This window comes from Meles meles, chromosome 2 (genome assembly GCF_922984935.1).
Source record: "Meles meles chromosome 2, mMelMel3.1 paternal haplotype, whole genome shotgun sequence".
Lineage (NCBI taxonomy): Eukaryota > Metazoa > Chordata > Mammalia > Carnivora > Mustelidae > Meles > Meles meles.
This window is the reverse complement of record NC_060067.1, coordinates 202,667,421-202,685,791: the sequence shown is the minus strand read 5'-3', so window position 1 is coordinate 202,685,791 and position 18,371 is coordinate 202,667,421. Positions and strand designations below refer to the sequence as shown.

The following is an 18,371-nucleotide window of genomic DNA, read 5'->3' as shown; positions in this document are numbered from 1 at the left end:
TAACGTCCCTCAGGGCATTGTGTTTCTCCAGTTAGAAAGCCTGCTGAAACCAATACTTCTTTCTGTCCTGTTGGCAAGTGCTCAGAAGTTTATTTAATTTTTATTTAATAGGTAGTCATAGAGATCAACACTTCATAAATGCAACATAGGTTTAATGGGTAGTCCCGGAGTGAGAACATATGAGTTCTGACCCTGGTTCTCCTCCTGGGTGTCTGCTAGACCAGTGATTCCAGATGTCTGCCATGAGACTTCCTTCATTCCTCTGAATGCAGGTGGCCTCACAGGGCTTCAGTGGAATGAAATTTGATAATATATGTTGAGCATGTGCTTGGAAAACTGATTGACCCCATAAAAAGGTAGGGTGTTGCATTCAACAAAAATTCTGGTTATCTCATTGTTACTTCAAGATTTCCAAATTGTTTCTTCTTGTTCAGCATTTCCCTTGAAGACTACCCAAGACCAATATCACTATGAAGTTTAGAGGTTTGTGTGTATAAATTGTTGAGTTTGAAAGTCCAGTGGGATATAGATTTAATTTAAAAAAAAAAAAAAAAGCTGAGTGCTTAAGAGCTAGGGGCACCTGGGTGGCTCAGTGGATTAAGCCACTGCCTTCGGCTCAGGTCATGATCCCAGGGTCCTGAGATCGAGCCCCGCATCGGGCTCTCTGCTCCTCAGGGAGCCTGCTTCCTCCTCTCTCTCTGCCTGCCTCTTTGCCTACTTGTGATCTCTCTCTCTGTCAAATAAATAAAAATAAAAAAAATCTTTAAAAAAAAAAAAAAGAGCAACGGTAAATTATAACTCTCCAGCAGACTGAGCTCTTTTTACCTTTCTTCTGGTTATTCAACTGAAGGTAACTGCTGTGAGTTATTAGAAGTAATAGTAAAAATAATGAAAATTATTGTCATAATTATCATGTATTCAGTACTTCTGTGCCAGATGTTTTCCATGTGTCTCACATGTGTTATCTCATTTCTACTCCTACACGGTCCCATGCAGTACTCACCATTCATGCCCCTGCTTCCTAGAATGTAAGGAGCTTCTCCGTATGAATAAGTATTTGACCCTGCCTCAAGGCAACAAGCATTAAACCAGGAAATTTTAGGAGCTGTAAGAGATTAATCATTGTTTTTGATTTCTTTCCCTTATTTATTATTTTAATTTTCCAGGTGTTCCCTTTTGAATGGAAGAGTTATACATCAGCCCTTGATCCCCAGCAATGCATCCTACTTGTACAAGCAAGGTCCGACTCAAACTGATACAGCAGCTGGTACGGTTGTTCTTTGAACTCATTAACAGTTACAGAATAATATTTGTTGCCTAATAGAGCTGGTTAAGCTAAAGATAATTTTCCCTATTAGAATTAATAACTGGTAAGTGTAGGAATTTAAGAAAAATGTAATCTTGATTACTTTTGCATGAGGCACCAGGACTTCTTAATGGCAATTCTACAACAAAACTAAGTGCAAAAAATAAAACAAGTGTCACTAGTGTAAAGTAAAAGAAAATCAAATACCACCCACACATTTAAAGCTTAAAAGGAGATATATTTGTAACACTGTAACACTCTTTTTTTCCTGCAAGCGGTATAAGACAATGTTATTTAATTCATTTCTAATGACACTGAAATCTAAAACTCTGTGAACTTCAACATAAACGTTCTTTAAGAATATTGGTGATGCTAATCGTTTTAAAGCTTGACATTTGACAAATGGACAGATTGAAAGGAAACACATTACTTCATTACTTTGCGGTAACTATAAGAAATGGCAGAAAAAATGTTTTTTAGGGTCATTCACATTCAAAAGTAATAATTCAAAATGCAAAAAGAAACTAATTATGTTTGTATCATGAGATATTTCTACATAACATTCCATTTACATCCTTTTTAAAAAGATTTCTTTATTTGAGGGGGTGAGGTGGGGAAGCGAGGAGAGAGAGAGGAGAGGAGAGAGGAGAGAGAGAGAGAGAGAGGCAGGGCAGAGAAAGAATCTCAAGCGGAGTCCTTGCTGAGCACAGCAAGCAGGGCTCGAACTCACAACCCTGAGACCATAACCTGAGCTGAAATCAAGAGTTGGATGCTTAACTAACCGAGCCACCCAGGTACCCCTCCATTGATATTCTTTCTTGCTTTTTTTTTTTTTTTTAAGATTTTATTTATTTGAGGGAGAGACAGAGAGAGCGAACATGAGTGGAGAGAGGGAGAAGGAGAAACAGGCTCCCCACTGACCAGGGAGCCTGATGCGGGGCTCGATCCCAGGACCCTGAGGTCATGACCTGAACCTAAGGCAGACGCTTAACGACTGAGCCACCCAGGTGCCCCTCCATTGACGTTCGTATATATTTTGGTTCCTGAACTGAAAGAACTTTAAGTATTCACTTCTGACTTCACTATACTGAAATCTTTGTAGTATTTTTTTTCCTTTAAAAGTTTAAAATGGTTTCACTGTATGCCATAGTAGGAAGGATAAAGTGCCCTTTTAATTTTTTATTTTGTTTATTTTTCAGACAATATTTTCTGGAATTGCTCATAAATATTTATCATAAATTAAGTGTTCATAACATGAGACATATGACCATTATGTACAATTATTCTTTTAGTCACTGAAGAAAATCTTGTTGATGGCATTAAAGCTAGATAAACCACACATTATTACAATAGTCAGTAATTTTTATAAATTTTTATAAATACTTTATAAATTTATAAAAAATAAATTTTTATAAATACTAATTTCATTAGGAAATGAAGCAAATCAGTAGAGATGGGGCTTTAGGATGTTATTAGTGTTGAAAAGCAAGGTTCTTGTGTTTGGTTGGAAAGGATGGGACCCCTTTATTTCTACTGCTTGTTTACTATAATAATGTTACATAATTTCTTTATTCTGCTATCCTATTCGATAGGTGGGAGGACTTGAAAGTAGGAATAAGGGCTTTCATCCCCATCTGTAGATAAACCTGACGCAGGGCGTTCAGTATCATGCATCACAGGAGAGCAGTTCTTCTGCAGGGTGTAAGACTGTTGTTTCTAAGATTTGGAATGAAGGGAATTGGATTAGCATGTGTGGCACCAAGCAGAAGGAAGCCTTTAAGGACCTCACTGTGTAAGGCTTGCTGCTTTCCTGACTGGCTGGCTGCTCTGGGCATTAGAAGTTTGATCTCAGCTTTGCTGGGATCCAAACATCAACCCCTAAGCATATTAACTCTTAAAGTCAGCACCCGATAAAAACAGCAAGAATGAGAGAGATGGAATGTACTAGTTACAGTCACATACACTGGGGCGCCTGGGTGGCTCAGTCGGTTAAGCGTCCACTCTTGATTTGGGCTCAAGTCATGATCTCAGGATCCTGAGGTCTCGTCCCTCTCTCTGTCCCCCAACCCTGCTGTGCTCTAAAAACAAACAAACAAACAAAAAACACATAGTCTGGAGCCAGATTGCCTATACTGAGTCCCCAGATCTACATCCCAGCTGGGGGATTTTAGGCACTTTGCTTATCATTTCTAGACCTCATTTTTCCCTTTGCAAATGGGGACAATCAAGCATTTACCTCAGAGACTTACTTTAAGGAATATGTATGTGTATATACGTTATTCTACATAATATTAAATAACTATATTAATATATAATGCTACTATAATAATATTATGGATTAAATATATACTAATTATTTTAACCCTTAAAATTACTTTGCGAGATAAATATATATATATTATAAATAGAATATAATAGTATAGATGGTAGAATATATATATTAGGATCTAAAACATATATTGGAATAGTATGTGGTTCATATCATTATTACTATCTTTGTGCCCTTGAGTTCAAATTGATAACCTGAATTTTCCAATGTGATAAATCTACATTCAGCCATATGTTCCTTTGCCTTATGTGATGCCTTTCAATTCGCAAAATGATTAGAATCTCCAAGCTTACTTTCACTTTTTTTTTCCTGAAAGAAATCATTTATAGGACAAAAATCTCTTCTTAATTATTCAAACTAACTTGCTGGAATATGTTCTTACTTGGTGGAAACAATGGGAGTCTTTTAGAAAAGTCTCATGTTTTCAGTGTGTTTTATGAGAAAGGGTCACAGGATAGTTAAAATAACACATGCCTCCATAATTTCTTCCCACAATAGTCTTTTTTCCCCCTCAAAATCTTAACGATCTTATCCTTTTTTTTTTTTTTTTCATATTTATCCACCTCAAGACCAGCAACATGAAATTTTGCTGTTCCTATAACTTTACTCCTGTTAATATACATAAATTTATTTTGGTAGAATGTTCTTGATTTTTGAAGCTGCTGTGACATTTCCCTGGCTTTCTTTGTTTGGGTTTTGATATCTGATCTCTTAAAATTTTGGATGATAGAGTATCTTATTTTATGTTTTATAGTTTCAGTACTCACTCACGTCACTTTTCTTCTATGAGGATTTCCCCCAGAGTGAAATAAATTCCTGTCCACTGAACCTCTGTTCAAGTGCGCTATTACATTAATTTCCGGTACAGCACCACACGTGGTATTTAACACATAAACATGTATAAAACCGCATCATGCATGCATATACTCTGTCTTTCCAATTAGATAATACATGTTTGAAGGGAGGAGCCATGCTTATAATTCCTTGCATTCTCCTGGCATATCCGGCACTGGGCTCAGCACAAAGTAGTTGTTGAGGAAATCCTTGCTGAGTTGAATCAAAATCCTTCTGTAGCAGAGCTTTGCAGAACTTGCCTGGGACTGCTTTCTCAGTGTGTGAGTATAAATGAGAGTTTAAGTGACTGTAGAAGAAATGATCTTACTTTAAAAGCCAACTAAAAAGGCCCATAACTTTTTCATCTTGTGCAGTAGTTTTGAAGAAAAAATAGACTTGCCCTCCCTGAGGTGCTAAGTTGTCACACAAAAACATATCTGAATTAAATCATGAGACATTGTGGTTAACATGTTATATGTTTTGCATGAAATCCAGTAACTTGAGTTTTGGAAATGGCTTAAGTGGGCTAGAAAGCCATAAAATAGCGAGTGACTGTCCTTCGAGAACAACCAAGCATGAATATGGCTAGAAAAATATGCCATGTGGAAGTGTCAATCTTTTATCCTGACACATCCTTTTCCTGACAGAATTTTTGTACAGTGTTCTCCATTTCTGAAGGAATCACCTGAAGATCAAAGCCTGAGATCGAAAACCGTCAGCTCAGACATTTGGATTTCTAATACCTCCGTCCAGCAGATGACTGGCAATTACTCTGGGAAAACCCAGTCCTCTCCTGTGAGTAGCATTATTTATGCTTAATTAGCTAACTGGGTCAGTGATGGCATGGTGCCAGTTTTCGCTGTATCGCCACATGGTAGAAGACTTTTTTTTTCACTTTGTGTATGACAAAAAATCACGTGGAGTGTCTAGAGCCTTTGATTCTACTATATAATTTGGTTTACCTAACACTGTATTTCTAGGAGCCAAATCCTTCTGATTAATTAAGGTCACATGAAATAAAAGATACTCCAATCAAATGGAACCCCTTTGAGTTTTCTTTGGTTTCCAACTCAAGCAGGTGTGAATTCCCCCACCCCACCTGTGCTTCTGTTTCCTAATTACTTGTACTTCCATTCTAGCTCTTTCCTTCCTTAGGAAAGAGATATTCTTTTTTTTTTAAAGATTTTATTTATTTATTTGACAGAGAGAGATCACAAGTAGACAGAGAGGCAGGCAGAGAGAGAGAGGGAAGCAGGCTCGCTGCTGAGCAGAGAGCCCGATGCGGGACTCAATCCCAGGACCCTGAGATCACGACCTGAGCCAAAGGCAGCGGCTTAACCCACTGAGCCACCCAGGCGCCCCAGGAAAGAGATATTCTTAATGGGGTTAAGTCAGCTTTGAGTGGGGCGATTGTAGCCGGTCCCATCATGGAAGGAGCAGGACACACAGACATTATGTAAATGTATGCCTTTGGGCCATGTGTTGGAGTCTCATAGAACTGTGTAATATTTTAATTATTCTTCAGTCCCTATTTTTCCCTTTGTGTATTTTTGAAAAAACAAAGACAGTAAATCTTTTTCTCCTGTAATTTATAGGTAAGCATTTTCAAAATAACATGCTTTGTCAGGTTGTGCCATAATATAAAAGAAACCACTTCCTATCTAAATAACATAACCCAACTTTGGTCTTCCTAAAACCTAGCACAGCACAAAAAAATAGTGTAAAATGAAGCTTAATGAGTAAAAACCGTAATACATTCTGTCTCGCTCAGTAATTTGTTTTGTCAGGGGCTGTGGTAGGTAAATGAATATACTTTTCCTTCATCTGGCCTTCAAAACAAATGATAGGACTATTTCACACTAGATTTGATCTCGAAACAAGATAATAGATCATTGAATCAAAGCCAGAAATTCAGTCAGGCTAATCTCAATACCAGACCTGAAATAATTAGATCTCCCCATTGTATAGGAGCTCATATTTGGCTGATGAATTGTTATTAATCTTTTTCATACTTTATTTGTATTATACCTTTGATTAGGGCTATCTGGGCAGTAATAAATGGCTTCTTTAAATAAACAGCTAATTAAATAACTACCTAGATACCAATAAACAGCTAAACATAGAAACCAAAGATGTTGAACAGAATTAAATAAAGGTAGAGTTGAGCATCATTGTTTCCAGTTTCTTGCCAAGCAATAATTACCTCTTTTATATACACACCTGACATTATTATTCAGCCACTTTAAGATTAGGGAAAAAATTAGCAGAAATGTTGAATGGTCAACATATTGGCAAAGCCATCAAAAGTGACTGAGAGTGACTGACATTTATACCAAATCTATCTTGACTCCATGTTCTAGTTTCTTCTTTAACTTGAGTACCATTTCACTTTTTGGAATTACCTGTAAATTTTCAATCGCATCTGCTGGGCTACTGGTTAGTAACACATTACTATGTTTCTAAGAACTGGGATGCATTGATAACTTAATTTCTTCCTACAGCTGCCCCTCACCCCCAGACTCCTCTCTGGGAACCACAGAGTGTATATTTCTGACTGCAGTCTCAAGGCTAAATCCTTAGCTTGGTTTCTGCCTCAGGTAGGATGCACATTTATTCTTTATTTACTCATTTTCTTAGTAATTAGATTCATGCACAAATACATTGAAGTGGTAGTGAGAGAGCAGGGGTTACAGATAAAGAACTCCATGTCCTCCAAGACCGTCTGATTCGTGGGAAGACATTACTAGTGAAAAGGCAACATGCATGCAATGCTAGGGATGAGTGTTCAAACTCAGATCGCGCATCTAAGCTCAGCGTGGTGGCGCATGGTTGCAGGTCTACGTCTCAGAAAAAGTGGCACCCTAAGATGTATTTTGAAAGAGTTAATACTCAGTCCAGAGAGGGTGTGTGGAGGTAAACATTGTTGCTGATACTGTAGGAGAAAGGAGAAATCAGATAACGGACAGACTCTCATGCCCACCCCTGTGGGTGAATTTCATACTGGAAATTAGTTCAGAGATTGGAAAGCATAGGCTACAGGATTTTCAATAACAGCATGACCAGATTTGAATTTTAGAATGGTTTGAAAACCTGTTACATGAATATTAGTGGATTAATTCTAAGATTAATTGACGGGTGGGCTTGCCCCCTTCCCGACTGCTCCGAGAGCACCCTCGTGCTGGTATTCTAGATCGCTACACCTCGTGTCTCCTCGTCGAGGATGCCATCTCCCAGCAACACCTCATGTGTTTACAGGTCAACTCCCAGGACCTGAATGAACCCTAGAGAAACTTTGATTTCTGTTAACAGCTCTACGATGCTTTGATTCTACCAGCTTTTCATCATCCCTCACTATGCTGGTCTTCTCACTTCCCTCTCTGCTCAGTTTATGTTACACAATAAAGCCTTCTGTCCCCTCTCCTCAGCTGAGCTAATTCCACACCTGCTAAAATCCTCCCTTCTCATGTGTTTGCATCCAGGCTGTTAAAGAAAAACATCTAGCTCTGCTGGCTAGCCTCACCTGGTATTGATGATCCTTAATGCTGCCTGGCAAGTCAGCTTCATCTCCTTTCTATATTACTAAAAAAATCAAAACAATCAGAGAAGAACCTCCATGGTCCCCCACCTCATCCACCAACCTACTTGCCATCTGTTGTCACTCCTATTTTTTGGTGGACGAGTTGTCTTCCCCTGTCTAAGTGCCCTTCCCTGGGCCCTGCATTGCATTGCTTCGTTCAAAATCCAGGTGATTGTTCCAGAAATCCCTGCCCCACACCCTCTCTCTGGGATAGGATTTCCCTCTGGGATCATCTCTGTGAGCATACAAACATCTCGTACTGTCCTCCATATTTGAAAGTATTCTTTGTTGGTTTTGACTTCAGCTCCAGCTGTAAGTTCTGCCTTTTACTGAGATTCCCCACAAAAGTTCTCTGTATTTGTTTCTCCTTCTTTCCTCCTTTTGTCTCGAGAACCCACTCCAACTACTATTTTTAATTGCCCTCCTTTGCCATTAAAACAGCTTTTGTCAGTGACCTCTAGATTGTTAAGTCCATAGGTCAAATTCTGCATCTTTATCTACTCAATCCAGGCCTTTCTCTTAGAAGAGTTGTTCACGCCTTCTTTTGTCAAACACTTTAGTTAGCGGAAAGGTTGAGTGAGCATTGACTGAAGCACAGAGGGCTGGGAGGTGATGGAGTAGTTTTGTTTTAAATATGTTCATTAGGTAAAAATATCATAGTTATATAATATTTTATTATTTTCAAAGGTCACCTAGAGATGACAAGATGCATTCTTGACTAATCAAAGTCAAATTTGACTTGTATTTTTACCCCTATTGTGGACAAGGTAAGGTGTCTTTGATTTCATTTAACTCCTTCCAAATTGCATACTTTTATTAGTGGTTTTTAATGATATATACTTAAAACATTATAACATGTTACAGTTACTGTTTTCTATAATCAGTATTCATTTGGATTTACTATGTAATTATCTTTTGAATTGCTCTGGTATTCCTTACCTTTCCTTGTTTGCAACTGTGGACTTTTTCTTTTGATCAAGTCCCTTTAGTATTCTTTAGTGCCCTTCAACTGGTGGTAAATTGTTTTTATTTACCTGAACATGTCTTTCTCTCATGCTCATTCTTGAAGGACATCTTCACTGGCAAAAGTATAGCCTGGCATAATTGAATTTTAGCACTACGTTTTCACCTGGCTTCCATTGTGTCTTCTAAGAAGTCAGTTTCTCCTTCAGTTTTTTTACTCCTTTGAAGAAAAACTGCATTTTATTCTCTAGCTGCTTTTAATGTTTTATCTTTGTATTTGGTTTTGAAGGTGTTAGTATAATATTTCCATGTGTCCATTTAAAAATATTTATTCTACCTGTGTATCTTGCCTCAATTTATTTTTTTAAAAATTCCAGTTAGTTAACATACGGTATAATATTAGTTTCAGGTGCACAATGTAATGATTCACCACTTCAGTACAACACCTGGTGCTCATCACAACAAGTACACTCCTTAATCCCCATCACCTATTTCACCCATCCCTATCTCCCCAGCCTCCATTCTGGTAAACATCGGTGTGTTCTCCCATAGTTAAGAGTCTGTTTCTTGGTTTGCCTCTCTCTCTCTTTCTCCTTTTTCCCCCTTTGCTCATTTGTTTTGTTTCTTAAATCCCACATACGAGTTAAATCATATGGTATTTGGCTTTCTCTGACTGACTTGTTTCACTTAGCATAATACTCCCTAGCTCCATCCATGTTGTTGTGAATGCAAGATTTCATTTTTTTTTTTTTTATAGCTGAGTAATACTCCCTGGTATGTATGTGTGTATATGTATATACCACATCGTTTTTATCCATTCATCCGTTGATGGGCACTTTAGCTGCTTCCACAGTTCGGCTGTTGTTGATAATGCTGCTATAAACATTGGGGTGGGTGTGTTTCCAAAATTAGTATTTTTGTATTTTGGGGGTTAAAACCTAATAGTGCAATTGTTGGATTGTAGGGTAGTTCTATTTTTAACTTTTTGAGGAACCTCGGTACTGTTCTCCACAATGGCTGTACCAGTTTGCATTCCCACCAACAGTGCCGGAGGGTTCCTCCTTCTGCACAGCAAAGGAAACAATCAAGAAAACTAAAAGGCAGTGTAGGGAATGGGAGAAGAGATTAGCAAATGATATATCCAATAAAAGGTTAGTACCCAAAATATATAAAAAACTCAACACCCCAAAAATGAATAATCCAATTAAGAAATGGGCAGAAGTGGGGTGCCTGAATGGCTCAGTTGGTCAAACATCTGACTCTTGATTTTGGTTCAGGTCATGATATCTCAGGGTTGTGAGCACCTGCTTAAGATTCTCTCTCTCCCTCTCCCTCTGCTCCTTTCCACTCAAGCTCTTTCTCTCTCTCTCTCTCTCTCAAAAAAAAAAAAAAAAAAGTAGAAGACATGAATAGACATTTCTCTAAAGAAGACATCCAGAGGGCCAACAGACACAGGACAAGATGCTCAGCATCTCTGATCACCAGAGAAATGCAGACCAGAACTAAAATGTGGTATCACCTCACACCTGTTAGAATTCAATTTATTTTTGTGTTTTGATGGTTTTGGAATTCTTAGGCTTTTTACTTTCAAACTTTCTTCTGCTGTATGTTGTGTCTGTTTGTTGGACTTGCTCTCCGTGTTCCCTGTATCTGCCACCTTCTCTTCTGTATTGCAACCTTGAGTGTCTTTGTCCTATTGGATACTTTCTTCTGTTCTTCTTCAGTTCACTAATTCTAGTTCTTGCTGATCTGCCATTAAACCCACGTGTTGTTGCTTTCTTTGTTTTGCTGTTAGTGGTCTTTTTTTCAACTCTGCCTTATCTTTTTATATTTTCTACTCATCTGTCCTGTTTCTCTATCCTGTCTTTTATTTACTGGAACCCAAGAAGCATAATTATTTTCAGTTCATTGTCACAGCCTCTGTGGATCTGTTTCTACTGTCATTAATTCTGCTATTTAGAAAAATGTTGTCTTCTCATCTGCCAGGCTATTTTTTTATTGTGAGCCAAATACAGTATTAGAAATTACAGCAATAAATTGAGAGCAGTCCTAGAAATTGAGAAGATTCCCTGTGGGAGTTCATCAGAACTTAGCATATTGCTCATTGGTACACTGAGCTACACACAGGTTCATCGGTTCCTGGCTCCCACGTGGAGGTCATTGGGCTTTGGATGGTGTTTTATGAGGCCTGTGAAACTTCTGACTGTATTCTGCTTCCCAACCTCTCAGCCACCTTCTCCAGAATCAGCCATGCCCATAGTAAAAGAGGTCATAGATTCTGAGCTTATCGTTTGGTGTTTTTTCGCTTCCTAGATCATAGCTTAGTAATTAAAAAAAAAAAAAATCAAACATTCAGAATTAGAAGGGAAAAATATCTCTGCAGATTAAATAATTTCTACTTTCTTTTTGGCTATCTAATGTTTTTAAGTAGGTAGTTTTTATCTTTCATCTAGATCTTGGTCTAGTTTATCTCAAAGGTTGGGTTGGCCTCATAACCACACTTAGTCTTACATTGCTGGAGCTAGAGAGCCTTATGCCTTGGGACACTTTCTTCTGTTGGATTCCAGAACAGCACTTGACTCCTTTAAAACCTCTTCCTGAGGATAAAAGAAAACAAGACAGAATCAGAGAGGGAGACTAACTATAAGAGACTCTTAATTATAGGAAACAAACTGAGGGTTGCCGGAGGGGAGGGTGGTCGGAGGGTGGGGTAACTGGGTGATAGGCATTAAGGAGGGCACATGATGTAAAGAGCACTGGGGGTTATGTAAGACCGATGAATCACTGACCTCTATGTCTGAAATAAATAATACAGTATATGTTAATTAAAATTAAATAAAAAATAAAACAAAAAATAAAGCCTCTTCCCTTCCTCACACATGTCTCTCCCCCTCTCTGCAGCTTCTCCTTATCTTGCCAGCCTGCAAACTGAGCCTTTCCCTTGGCCCCCTCTCTCTCTGTCCACACCACTCCTTCGAGATATTCGCGTCCAGCTCCCAGCTTCAAGGGCTTCTACTTGCTCATAACTTCCAACTGTGTGCACCCAGCCCAGTTTTCTCTCCTGGCCTTCTGGCGGATGGACCAGACCAGCTATTCAGCATATTTGTTTAGATGCAAAATAAACATTTCATGCTGAATATGCTCCGAAATGGGTTGTAATTCTCCACCCCAAACGAGTCCCTTCTGCCGCCTTTCCCATCTGAGCAACAGGCGACTCCTTTAGGTGACAGAGTTAGAGCCTGCTGTCATCTTTGACTTCTCATTTTCTATTAGACTCTACAACCAAACCATCCGTAATTTTACTGGTATTACCTTCAAACTGTACTCCAAATACTCAGGCCATTTCTTCAAACATCTTTTATGATACTCTGGATTGTTGTAACAAACCCCTAACTGTTTTCTTTCTTTTCACATTACACCGCCCCTACTCCCCTAATTGGTTCCTACTCAGCAGCCAGAACAATCATTTAAGCAGTCAATAATATAACCACTAACTTCTTTTTAGTACTTCTAGGCACTATTCTAAGTACTTTAAATATGTTAACTTTTAAAACTTCACACAACCCTATCCAGTGATATCCTCACAACTCCTCATATAACAGATGAAGAATTTAAATGCAGAGATTAAGAAACTTCCTAAGGTTATAAACTGGAAGTAGCAGAGCTGGGACCTGAACTTGACAGTCACCTTTCCATCTCAGAGTAAATCAACATCACCGCCCGTCTCTGCCGTCTCTATTATCTTCCTCTGGCCCCTCTCCAGTCCTATCTCCTACCACTCCCTTCTTAGGTCACTCAGGTTCTTAAACAGGCCGAGCACACTTCCATCTCAGGGCCTGTGTGTGCTTGCTTTTCCTATGCCTGCAATGTCCTTCCCTTCGATATCCAGCTGGATTGCATAGAATCCTAGCCCCTTCCCGATTCCCAATCTCCCTTTATGGATTTATGTTTCTCACCACCTGACCAATTTCATTTGTCCTTTCAGATGGCAGAGACAGACTGGTAACTCCTGCCTCTATCTCCTGAACCTGCAACAGTATCAGGTACAAAGAAGCCATTCAGATATTTGTTGAATGGGTAACTACTTGGCTACTTAATGATGGTTGCTTGAACAGCACAGAGCAGAAGATGTAGCCCCTCTTTGCTGACAACTTTCTGTGATGGAGTAAACACAGGGAGCAGGGCCAGGTCAGAAGAAACACTGAAATGAAATAAGGCCTAACCCCTGCTTTGTCATCAGTGAGCTGTGTCATCTTGGTTAATTGAATTCATTACCTTGAATCTCCATTTCCTTATCTTCAAAATGATGTATTGAAAGAAATGCTCACTTAGGAGCAGAATACATTTTAAAATAGGGCAGGATTTATATGATTATGGATACCCCTGTCAGTGGTAGAAAAATCAGCTTCGTATACAGCAATAAGTTCTCAACCAGAGGTAATTTTGCACCCTGCACCCCCCAGGGGAACTTTGGCCGTATCTGTAGTCACTTTCGGTTGTCACAACTGGGAGATGAGCCAGGCATTTAGTAGATGGAGGCTAGGGGTGCGGAGAAACGTTCTAGGTGCATGGGATAATCAACACTACCCCTAACAAAGAATTATCTAACTTAAAATGTCAAAAACTGCAGCAGAGAAACCCCAGTGTAGAGCAGACTGAACCGGTGAGGTGTTGGGGTGAAGCCAAGGAAGAAGAGCACAGTTAAAAAGGTGGGGCCACCAATATAAAGTGGAAATATGTTCTATTCACATACTGGAACAAAGATTACTATCTTCAGGAACACTGATAACAGCAGTGTCAACACAGCAGGGGTGGGGGGGGGGTTCTGGGGGGGGGATGGCATCATGTGTGAACTTGGAAGACAATGACCACAGATGGATGAGAGCTTATCTGAGTGTGCCTAAACCAGCTTCCCTAGGGCATTTCGCGATTACGCACATCCCGGCCCATTTGTTTCTAATTGCAGTGAAGACCATGCTCTGTTCTATCACTAAGGTGAATATCATCAGGTTTTAGAGGAAATAAATTCACAAGATGCTCCATAAAAGTAAGCTCTACTTTTTGGCACCTAAACCCATCAAGCATTGATGAGGCAAGCAGGAAACCTAATGAAAATAATACAAGGAAATCTTTTCATCAACACCCATCCCTTAATGTCTCAGCTATCAGGTCATTGTTTTTGCTTCCCTAGGTGGAATATGCCATCTGCAGCCAACGTCGGAAGCTCTGATTTTAAACAAGGCTAAGTGGTAATTTTTACATGACCTGAGTCAGGCAAGTGGTGCCAACCCTGCCTCCATTAAGATGTAATGATTTTTAAGTGTGTTTATATTATAGCTGCTTTCTCAAGCACACACACACACAGGCACCAGAACAGGGACCTTCAGTGGTTGTAGTGTGGCCGTCTACTTTTCTTTCTCCAAAGGAACATGCATAGAATATTTATATTGGTTTAAATATGCTTGGTTTATTGGCAAAGATAGAAATGGAATTAATCTGATGTTTTACAATGGCTCCCCCTTTCTCTTGGGTAAAAAGGATCACTTTATAACATTATAATAATCTTATTTTATCTATAAAGAGTGTTAAAGATGAGATTGACTATTCTTTCACCTAAAATATCCTGGTAAAGAAGTTTGGAGACCCCAAGATAAATGATGAACCTTAGGGACATAAGTCCCATGAGGGTGTATTTACTGAGGTAAGCAGAGTTGAGTGATGGGCGTGTAAAGGTGGGGATGGGGGATAGGGCAGGGACAGGAAATCCTCTTCATCAAACATACATTGCTTTCCTCATCATTAACGTAACAGAGTTGCACAGATTGTCCTGGCTCCAACACTTAGAGGACCAGAAACTGAACCCACCCTTCCATGAGGTTCAAAGTGAAATGATCATCAAGGAAACTTGTAATGTCCTGTCTAGGGAATGTGGCCAGATAATGAGGATTTAAAAGATGGCTGTGACTAGGTTAAACTACTTCTGCAAGGTGCAAAGGAAACATAAATGACCCCAGTGCTGGAAGAACATAAAGCTTAACAGGATTGTTTATGCTAGAACGGAGTCATTCTTTTCTAACTCTTGACATGGCATTTCCATCCTTCTTCCTTGGGTAGAACAGCAAGAATAGACATAGATTACCTCACAATATGCATTTTACTGGTGCTTTGGTGCCTGGTAGGAGTTCGATAAATAATTATTAAAAAGGATATCACCAAGTAAGCACCTATTTTATGCGAGACACTGGGTAAGAGATATAAAAATACAAACAAAATACGGGCACAGTTTCTGAACCAGGAATTTAAAGTAGAGGGAGCTGATAAGTCCACTAACTATAGTTTACAGTGGGTTGGCAAATTATGGCCTATGGCCAAAGCTGACCCACTGCCTATTTTTGTTAATAAAGTTTTATTGGAAAACAGCCATGCCCATTCACTTATGTATTATTTATGGCTTTTCTCACACTACAACAGCAGAATCAAATAGTTGCAATAGAGACCATCTGGCTGTTAAGTCTAAAATATTTACTTTCTTTCCTTTACATAAAGTTATAATGCCTAATTATCAGAAATACCAAGCAAAGAGAGAAAAATCTGTACCAGGATTTAAGAAGGAAAATTTCAAATTGAAAGAAATCAAGGTGGCAAAAAATATGAATACTTTCAAAAACTAATATTTACCCCTCACTATACCCCTATGAAGTTGGTAGGTAATATGATTATCACAGTATCACAGATGGGAAACTAAGGCATGGAGATGCTAAACAACCTTCCAAGCATTTTATATGTAGACACTCATTTATTCCTTAAAACAATCCTTTGAAGTAGGTACTATGATTATCCCAAGTTAGCAGGTGATAAAGTAGGGCAGAGAAAAATTTAAAAATGTACCCAACATCACACAGGTAATAAGCATTACAAATGAGTCTTTAACCAAGGTGCTCCAACTCTGAAGGAATGTATGTAACTATTGAGCCATAACTGCCAGGTGGAACAAAATGAAGATTCACAACCAAACACAAATGGAACTTTTATATTTCATGGTAATACAGAAAAAAAAAAAAAACTAGCCATGAAGTAATATCTTCACATTTCAGACTATACACTATTAAGCTAGATTACTAGATTGGTTTTATTTAGCCAGCCAATAATTCAGTCATGAATTTAGGACTTCTGCTTCCAACCATGATGGAGTATTTGGTACGGGAATTGCTGTATCACCATAAACAACTACAAAAAATGGGGGAGGGGGAGAGGAAAAAACCAAAATCCTGTTTTCAGATATTAGAGAATGGACAGGATAGGATTGTGATCCTGAGAAAAGAGGAACAAATGAGGTAAGCCCTACAATTCTGTCGTCTTTCTGCTGAAAAGCACTTACACTGTTGGTGAAACAAAACTCAGCACTCTTTAAAGGAAGACAAAAATATTCCAAGCATCAATGTCGTTTTATTAACAATACCTACCATCCAATCAAAAATTTTTAGACATACAAAGCAGAAGGAAAATATAAACCATAACTAAGAAAAACCAATCAATAGAAACAGGTCTAGAGATGACACAGATACTAGAAGTTGAAGTCAAGGGCTCTTAGGTAGTTACTGTACACATGCTCTGGGATTTAGAGAACATTATGATCCATATAATAAGAGAAATGGAAGATACAATTTTAAAAAATAAGTGGAATTTCTAGAGAAGAATACAATGTCTAACATGAAAAATTAACTGGATGGACTTATTAGATGATTAAACATTGCAGAGGGAAAAGACCAGTGAAACTAATTATGTGAAAAGAGAAAAATTCCAAAATGTAGTACAGACAGAAAAAGTGAAAAAAATTTTAACTGAGCCTCAGTTAGCTGTGTCACAATATAAAAGTGATAATTTGCAGAGATCCAGAAAACGGGGATTGGAAGAAATTGAAGAAATAATGACCAGAAGTTCCCACATGCAAGAAGCTGAATAATACTAAATACAATAAACAACATCAAGTCATATCATAATCAAATCACGAAAACTAGGGAGAAGAGAAGGACTTAGAGAAGCCAGAAAGACAGACATGTTACCTACAAGGAAGCAAAAATAAAAAGGACAACAGACTTTTTTTTTTAAAAGATTTTATTTATTTATTTGACAGACAGAGATCACAAGTAGGCAGAGAGGCGGGCAGGCAGAGAGAGAGGAGGAAGCAGGCTCCCCACAGAGCAGAGAGCCTGATGTGGGGCTCGATCCTAGGACCCTGAGATCATGACCTGAGCCGAAGGCAGAGGCTTTAACCCACTGAGCCACCCAGGAGACCCAGGACAAAAGACTTTTAAGGACAAAAGACTTTTAAGAGCAAAAGTGGAAGCCAAAATCTAATAAAATAGTCATGTTAAGTGCTGAAATAAAAAAAAAAAAAGAGTCAATGTAGATTTTTTTTTTTTAGATTTTATTTATTTATTTGACAGAGACAGAGCAAGAGAGGGAACACAAGCAGGGGGAGTGGGAGAGAGAGAAGCAGGCTTCCTTCTGAGCAGGGAGCCCAGTGTCAGGCTCGATCCCAGGACCCTTGGACCATGACCCGACTGAAGGCAGATGCTTAACGACTGAGCCACCCAGGCGCCCTCAATGGAGAATTCTGTATCTGATGAAAATGTGTTTTAGAAATTGAGGAGGAAGAAAGAAATTATTTTTTTAGACCAAAAAAGCTGAGAGAATGTGTCGTTCATAAATGTATAGCACAAAAAATTGTAAAGGAATTCTCTCAGGAGAAAGAATAATGATAACAAATGGAAACTTGGAAAACCAACACAAAAAGTCAGTATGTGGATAAGTATTTAAATGTCTTTAAAGACAAATGTTTAAATAAAGCAAAGCTTATTGAATTTTATAATGGAGGTAGAACCAAAAGCATGACAACCCTAGCACAAAGGATGAATTAGGGACGTTGGATTTCTATTGTTTCGTAGTTTTTTATTATACATGAAATCATGTGATATTATTTGGGCCCTGTCACTTACAACCTGAAGATGTTTATAAAATCTGAAACAACCATTAAAAAACTTAGAATTGCCAATAATTCATCAGTGAATAAAAAGTATAATATCCCAAAATACTCCCCCAAAAAAGGAGTGGGGGGGGGGAAGCATGACAAACAACACAAATACATAGCAAGATGGTAGACTATGTCCAACCACGCTGAAAAAGAATTAAATGGTCTAAATACTGTGCTTAAAAAGCTGATTTGGAGTTGTCTCAGGCTGCCGTACTTCCCAGAACATCCGGGAATCACATCCACTTTGTTTTCCTTACTCTTCCCTCTCCTTCCTGGGGCCTGCATTTAGGCGCCTTGATCTAGTTCGGATGCCACGGCTGCACCAGGA

General features: G+C 38.7%; 1 long non-coding RNA gene across 1 annotated transcript in view; it reads left to right on the top strand.

Moving 5' to 3' along the window:
• The window catches only part of LOC123937315, a 39,923-nt gene extending 26,871 nt beyond the window's left edge, over positions 1–13,052 (top strand). Inside the window, exons 3-7 of the long non-coding RNA XR_006817452.1 lie at positions 1,167–1,267; positions 5,117–5,264; positions 6,971–7,066; positions 8,734–8,813; positions 12,995–13,052. This is a non-coding gene — a long non-coding RNA (uncharacterized LOC123937315). The remainder of the gene's footprint in view (positions 1–1,166; positions 1,268–5,116; positions 5,265–6,970; positions 7,067–8,733; positions 8,814–12,994) is intronic.
• The last annotated feature ends 5,319 nt before the right edge of the window (positions 13,053–18,371 follow it).